The sequence below is a fragment of the Octopus bimaculoides genome, chromosome 5, assembly GCF_001194135.2.
Source record: "Octopus bimaculoides isolate UCB-OBI-ISO-001 chromosome 5, ASM119413v2, whole genome shotgun sequence".
NCBI lineage: Eukaryota > Metazoa > Mollusca > Cephalopoda > Octopoda > Octopodidae > Octopus > Octopus bimaculoides.
The window spans coordinates 13,021,847-13,030,550 of record NC_068985.1 but is presented as its reverse complement, the minus strand read 5'-3'; positions in this window follow the sequence as shown (position 1 = coordinate 13,030,550).

The following is an 8,704-nucleotide window of genomic DNA, read 5'->3' as shown; positions in this document are numbered from 1 at the left end:
TATATATATATATATATATATATATATATATATATATGAATATATCTACATACATATATACATATAGTTATTTATACCTATATATGTATAAATAAATATTCATAATAAAGGTGCCTTTCAACCAGTATAAAATGCAGTAGGCCGAAAAACTACTACATACTTTTAGAAACATTTGAAGAATCTTGTACTATGAATCATACTAGTTACTTTGATTAGTTATATAACCTTGTTGTTCTTTCATGAGTTGTGGATTCTGCAGAATTCTGTCGTTTGAAGTTTCAATCAACAAATACGAAGTCGTCATTTTGTTTTGATATTTTATTCGGCTTTCTTGCTCTCGCTGTGTCTAATTTGATCAGTATATTATAGAATCTGTTATGATTCTATTGTTTTGCGGTAAATCATCTTTATATATATATATATATATATATATATATATATATATATATATATACATAATGAAGGCATAAATGGCATAGTTATCCACTTGATAGAGATCAACCAATTAGCGCTCTAATGGAGCTTCAGAAATATAAAATTAAGAAAGAGAGAAACAAATTTCAAAGGTCAGTGTATGTATTCATTCAATACATTTCAAATTATCGAAATTCTCCACAATATACAATATACATAGATGCGTTCACGTATATGAGACATGATAAAAATTTATAAGAATTTAGAAACACACATACATGCAAGGATTTATGAATATATAAAAATTCATAAATATATAAAAAAATTAAATATATATATATAAACACCATAAATATAAATACATAGATGTACTTGCGAGGTCCGAATGTCCGTATTAGAATCAATGAGGCGGGCACATAAGTAAGTTAGTATAAGATGATTTTACACGAAATGACTTCAAATACAAAAACTTTTTCGCTGTTCTATAAGACAAAATGTACAAGTATACGAAGTTTTAAAGTGTTTCGGTAGAAAACACACTAAATAAAAACTAAATAAAAAATAGAAAGATCAGAAAGATCCGTGGTTAAGTGCGCGGGCTACTAACCCCAAAATTCCGAGATTGATTCCAAGCACTGACCTGAAAAATAATAATAATAATAATAATAATAATAATAATAATAATAATAATAATAATAATAATAATAATAATAATAACAACAACATCAAAAAATACCTTAGGAATGAGAACCCAAGTTCGAAATTCCTCCAAGACACCTGATGAAGGCTGGGAGGTATATCAGCAGAAACGTTGTGTTAACAACTAACAAGATGAGGACTGATATCCGTTGAATGTAGATAATGTAAATAATTTTAACAATTCTACATATTACACCTTCGATTATATACCTACGCAATTACCTGTTCGCAACTGCTGACATTTTCCCAGCCAATCGATAAATTTAGTAACTGCTGCGTAATGAGGCCTTTTGCCTATAGTAGAAAGGATAATTATAATAATAATAATAATAATAATAATAATAATAATAATAATAATAATAATAATTAATATTATTATTATTATTATTATTATTTTATGTTTGACTTTTGTTTTGCATTTGTACAAGTTGGATCCAAGTCTCACCCAGAGACCTCAAGAGACAACAAGTTAGAAGTTCATGTAGGTGTTATGCCTAGGGTACCATATATTTGGATTTGTACAGTTTTGTTCAAGTGAATGTTTAAGAAACCATAAGAAAATTATGTTTGCTTTAAAATTTGAGATCACATAGACAGTATTTTACGTAGGATATGGGCAGTTCCCATGAGCACTATCTTTTGGACTTCAGCCATTTTGGGTATTGTTCAGTAGTTTTATTTTTATAACGTGCTTTCACTTCACTACCGAGCGCAGCTCTGTGCGCCTTGGGTATGTGCTGTGGTTTGTTGTGGTGCTCTTATGTTTACTGTATTGAAAGTGTTTTGCGTAGGATGTGTGCAGTAACCAGTAGTGCAATTTTCTGTATGTTATATATATTTGTATTGCTGTGTGACTACTATCTAGATTTTCTATTATTATTACTTTACTTTTCAGAGCTTTCTGGTTGATTCTGCGAGAGCGGACAACAACCAGCTGCCAGAGGTCTCGCAGGGTCACTTTCCGCAAATTTATAAGCTTATTATGATTATTAGTATTATTGGTGTTATTATTTGTGACGTCATCAGCAGCAGCAGCATCATCTTCATCTTTAGTAAATAACAATATCAACGAACAATTGCTCTCATGTATGAATTTATTTATTATTGTATTTCTCACTTGAAATACATTACCTCAAGTGACAGAACGATCCGTTATGATATCTGCATTAGTTCTTTGGCACCAACCGTGACGCCATGATGCAAAGATGGCGACGCCTTGAGGTGATAGCTGCACCGGCAACGATAGACATTCATTGGCAAAGTGCTTGCCAGTTAAACAAACTGTGAAACGCATTGCACGGTGGTTACTCGTAGAATTTAACTACTTAAAGAAAACATTCCCAACCACATCTCGACAAATATTTGCCAACACACATAGAAAGCTACCTGATAAAGCGATACAAGACTGCTTAGCTGGACCATGACACCACCATCAACACCAACAACACCACTACCACCAACAACAGCAGCAACAACAAAAAGAACAGTGGGTGAGAGTAAGAGTATGTTTAACTAAATACGTGAACAAATTACAATAGTAAAAGTATCAAATTTGAACGTACAGAGAACACAAACTTAGCATCTTCCCATTGATAATACTGTCTATGCTGTTGGACATTGGTTTAATATATTCCATGATCATCTCTGCATGCTTTGTCACCTTGTAATGAATCTAACGTACGCTGTTTATCAAAGTCTCTCCTCTATACGTGTACGTACACCTACACGCATACACACCTACAGATATACACATCTATCTATCTATCTATCTATCTATCTATCTATCTATCTATCTATCTATCTATGCGTTTTTTGGAAGACATTATCGCCTGAGGTTACCATGGTCTTTTCCGTAGGCTTTTCTTTTCACGGTTAAACCTAATCTGTTACCCCTTTTTACATCATGATATTTCTGTAATATACGATCCCTATTGATCGGCCTTTTCTTTTACGATCCCTTTTGATCGAATTTCTATCCCCTTTCCTTTTTTTTTCTTTTTCTCTTCCCCAAAAGAAAGACCCTACTTTGTATTTTGTCCCCTCTGTGTTCAGCCCAGTGTGGCCAATAAAGAAACGTATCTATCTATCTATCTATCTATCTATCTATCTATCTATCTATCTATCTATCTATCTATCTAGTACCGAGGTACTACTGTGTGCATATATATATATATATATATATATATATATATATATATATATATATATATATATATATATATATGTGTGTGTGTGTGTATGTGTGTGTATGTATGTAGATAAAACAGCGGACAACTGATGAAGGGGATGTTCTTTATGCTGCATGTCACAATTCTCTGTTTCTTTGTTAGTTTTTTTTTCGTTGTTCGAAAAAAGTTCGTTTTCTATGTTTTTGTTTTTTTATGTTCTCAGTTCTCATTGTGTCTACGTTTCTTTGATGCCCTGTACCTATATATGCATGTATATATACGGCCTAAGGTGGTGTCATTCTTTATCGCGTTGCCTTCGACCGAACTGGTCACGATTTTCTGAGCTTCTCGCTCTACCCCTGCCGTGGCTACAGTTCTTTATGACAGTTTTTCATTTCTCTTCCGCGTCACCCAATTTCGTCTTGTCTTACCGCCACAAGGCTTGTTTGGCTGTATACGTATTATTATCATTTTAATTTTTGTCTTCGTGTCGCCCTAAGCCTTTATTCTGTTTATTGTCTTGACATACAGGAAGTTTATGATGGCAAATTTGTTCGTTTGCTTGCGGCTACATATATTAATGCTTCGAATAATTAGTGAAAACAAGATATTTCCCGTCAAGACAACCTCATTTATGTGCTGGTCATAGTCATCTATCAATCAGTCTATCTATAGATACACACGCACACACATACACACACACACACACACACACTTACACACACACACACACACACACACACACACACACACACACACACACACACACATGCACACATAGACAGAGACATATATAATATAATTCTGTGTAACATAATGTGATAAAATGTCCCCCTATGATCTAATAAAGATGTTACAATTAACCCAAATTGTGAAATGTACGTATGGAATAGATATATTATAGATATATTATATACTTCAGGAAGAATGGAATATATTTACGTCAGCACAATGTGAGAAATTGGTCAAATCTTGTGGACGGAGATGTGTTGAGGACATTAAAAATACAGGAATGTACACATCTTAATATATTGATGTGGATTGCGAAAGTTTCTGGCAAAATTTTGATTTCTTGAATTTTATGTCATACGATCTCTCATTTTGTCCAACTTGCATTTTCCAAAGAAACGTTTTTATTCTATTATAAATTACTTAGTTGTTAATCACTTCCTACCAAATTTATCGTAAAGAACAAACATGCTTTAAAGTAGATGCAGTAAAAATCCCATTCGGGAAAAATTACGTAGAAAAGTAAATATCTTTATTTTATATCTTCGTTCTCTAATGTTGGCCACTACTGTATATGTGTGTGTGCGCGTGCGTATATATATTTATGTACGTGTGTGTGAGTGTATATATATATACACTCACACACACGTACATAAATATATATATAGGCGCAGGAGTGGCATCCGCAAGGTACCACGCAGTGGGACTGAACCCGGAACCATGTGGTTGGAAAGCAAGCTTCTTACTACACGGCCACTCCTATGCCTATGTATATAATAGAAATGTATCTTGTAGCTATGTCCTACGAATAATTTTGGTCTTAGTAACCTCACAAGGATACGTTTACATACAACTGTTCATTCAATATTTCGACCAAGCTATTGGACGCTACAAAACATCGAGACAATTGATGTTGAACGTGCAGCGAAATCAAAGCAGCATATATATTGGTGAGAATAATGAAAAGCTGTTTCTGGCAGCTTCTTTTAAATTATTACTAAATTGTTGTCTCTTATCATTTAATTTCTAGTCACTTGCTTGTCTGAACGATACTTACATCAAAAACTATATTAATGACATGACAATCAAATTACTCGCTCTCAAGTAGTGCTCACACATTTTTATACGTCATAGGGAAGCACACACAACGTACACACACATACATACACACATACATACACACATACATACACACATACATACACGCATGTCCATAAGCAGAATGCAAACTGAGACATATTTACACAAAGACAGACAGAAGCAAAAATAGCGTCAAATACAGCGATACCTCGCAGTACGAGTTTAATTCATTCCATGGCCGAGCTCGTCTTACGATTTACTCGTTTTACAAATCAATTTTTCTCTATTGAAATTAACGAAATTATAATTAATCCGTTCCAGCCCCGAAAATACCACTGAAAAATAATTTTTTAATGGGTTTTGAAACAGAGAAGTTGTAGTTACTAGTAAAATGACAATTATAAAAAAGAGAATGCTGAAGAAACATGTCAACTGGTTTTATTAACTGAATCACTTTAAAGATAGATTTGTGTGCTCGTAATGCGGAATTCTGCTCGTACTTCAAGACAAAACTTTTTACGAGTCTCGGTTCGTGCAGCATATTACTCGTACAATGATTTATTCGTACTGCGATGTTATATTGTAACTTATTTTGACAGCAGCAGCGATGGAGTTGGTAGTAGTAGTAGTAGTAGTAGTAGTAGTAGTAGTAGTAGTAGTAGTAGTAGTAGTAGTAATAGTAGTAGTAGTAGTGGTAGCAGCAGCAGCAGTGGTCGTTAGGATGTCTGTCTTGTTATTAGTAGTATTATTACGAGAACTATTCGCAGTAGAAGAAGAAAAAAAAAGGAAGAAAATAAGAACTAACGTAATTTTAAAAATAACATAAAGCTAAGAACGCTGAATAATTATTAATCAAGGAGAGAGCGGGGATGGAGGATATCGAACTAGAGTAACTAATTAACTAACGAACAATCAAACTGCTGAAGATTGCCAAAATGAGCCTGAAACTCGGAACAACTTATTATACATTAAACAGCGCTACATACAGATATGGTTACAATGATTATATAAGTAAAATAAATGTTACTCAAACGAAAACAAAATTGAAAACCAAAATGACTAAAATAAAATATAACTTGAGATTCGATACGTAATTATTCTTATCAAAACATACATTCGTTCACTGATTGCAAGGGTAATCGATAACTAATTTTATGTTGTACACCAATAGTAGTTGGTTGTCCTTTTATCTTTATATGGGACACGGCACTTCGGAATGACGTCAAATACAAATACACGCATGCGCAGTTATACAGTCTTTCAACTCAAGGCTATTCTAAATTATTTGCGTTGGAGTAATCAGGTCGATACTTTACTAAAGTTTTCTGCTGCGCGGATAAATATCCTTTTCTTGGTGTTCTGTTTATACTTCAACTACTTTAGCTCTGTTTATGAATATTGATTTCAAATGTTGGTACTAGGCCAGCAATATCTTGGGAGCGGGTATGTCGATTGCATCGACCCCAGTGCTTAACTGGTACTTATTTTATTTAGAGCCAAAAGCATGAAAAGCCAAGTCGACCTTGGTGGGATTTGAACATATTTGGTAAAGAGTGACGAATTGCCGCTAAGCATTTTGCCCGGCGCTGTAACGATTCAGTCAACTGGCCCCTATAACTTTATGAATATTCAGCAGCACTTATATATTTAATAAAGATAGATATATGGAAATATGCTTGAAAGATACATCCCCCACTCATGTATGTATACATATTACACACACACACACGCGCATATATGTGTGTGTGTGTGTGTATGTGTGTACGCATGCAATACCTATATATGTATATACTGGGTAGTCCCATAAATAATGCAGCTTTTTTTATACTTTTATTTTTCAAAATTAAGATAACAAAATTCTTTCTTAGTCTAAAATATACTCTCCTTCCTTTTCTACAATACTCTTCCATATCTTTGGTAGACTTATAAGGCCCATCTTCCAAAATTCACTTCTCCATAACGAAAAATACTGTGCTACACAATTCATATTTATTCCGTTCAAATGATTTTGAAGAATATCAAATAAATGATAATCGCATGGGGCAATGTCCGGCGAATATGGTAGCTGGGGCATCGTTTCCCATTCAAACTGCTCCAGCCTTTGGAATGTCATCCTCGCTGTATGTGGCCGTTTTGCTTCCGGCACAGGTGTCAATGAATGGTTGAGGGATCAAATCCGTGTTTCTCTGCTAATTCCTCAACAGGTGGGATATTGTTCTACCAGGATTTGCAAGACGTCCTCGTTGAGCTCTACAGATATTCCAGGACGTGGCTTGTTTTCTAGGCTGTAGTATCCGGCTCGGAATTTCTGGAACCACCGTTGATATTGGCTTACGCTTGTTCTCCGAACATTATATACTGCATTAATATTCCTCACACTTTCCGTTGTGTTCTTACCTTTGTTAAACACATAAAGAAAAATATGCCGAATACCCTCTTTTGTCACTTCCATTATAGCTTTGAAAAAATAACTGTTAAAATACATCCGCACTTTTCTAAACTTGTACAAGGTAATATTACTACCTGCTTTAATAGCAAGTTGATGTCGGCAGTTTTTCCTCGTCTCCTTCCGACTTTTACTTCATGCAATTGAAAAAAACCGAATTATTTATGGGATGACCAATATGTATTTCAAGATAGTTATTTTAATATTCATAAAGCATTATTCTAATCATGGAAAGTAGTGTTAAACCGTAGATTTTATTGTTCCATGGACAGATAAATATAGTGTAACCCATTCATCTAAATCCTAGCATCTATATGCTATTAATAGGTACAAGCAACCACGTTCTCCACGAGCAAAATACGGGTGTCTATTGTGTTTGACAAAAATCAAAGAAAACCAGAAATTTGTTTCAAAAATTCATTGATAAACATATTGTTTACTTTGAAAGCGAAGCTAAAATTAAGTTTTTATTGAAGAACACTGTGCCTTACATTCCAAAGTGTCGCAAAAAGCTGTCTATGCATAATGAAATAACCTACACACACACACACACACACACACACACTTACACGCACACATGGGCACATAAAGGCAAGCATATATCAATGAGTAAATGCATATGCATGCATGTAAATGTACGTATACACACACACATATACATACATATATATATATATATATATATATATGTTCTTTTCTACTCTAGGCACAATGCCTGATATTTTAGGCGAGGGGACCGGTCGATTAGATCGAACCCAGTACGCAACTGCTACTTAATTTATTAACCCCGAAAAGATGAAGGACAAAGTCGACCTCGGCAGAATTTGATCTCAGAACGTAACGGCAGACGAAATACTACCAATCATTTTGCCCGGTGTGCTAACGTTTCTGCCAGCTCGCCGTCTTCATATTGACCAATAATAATCCTTCCTACTATTGGCACACGGCCTGAACTTTTTTTAGGGGAGGGAACTAGTCAATTACATCGTTCTAGTACTTAATTTATCGACCCCGAAAAGACGAAAGGCAAAGTTGATGTCGGCGGAATTTGAACTCAGAACGTAAAGACGGATGAAATGTCACTAAGTCAATTATATTTCCCAGCTAATAGACATTCATACTGAATCTTCTCCTAGATTCCATGACTTCTTTCTGATATCATCATCAT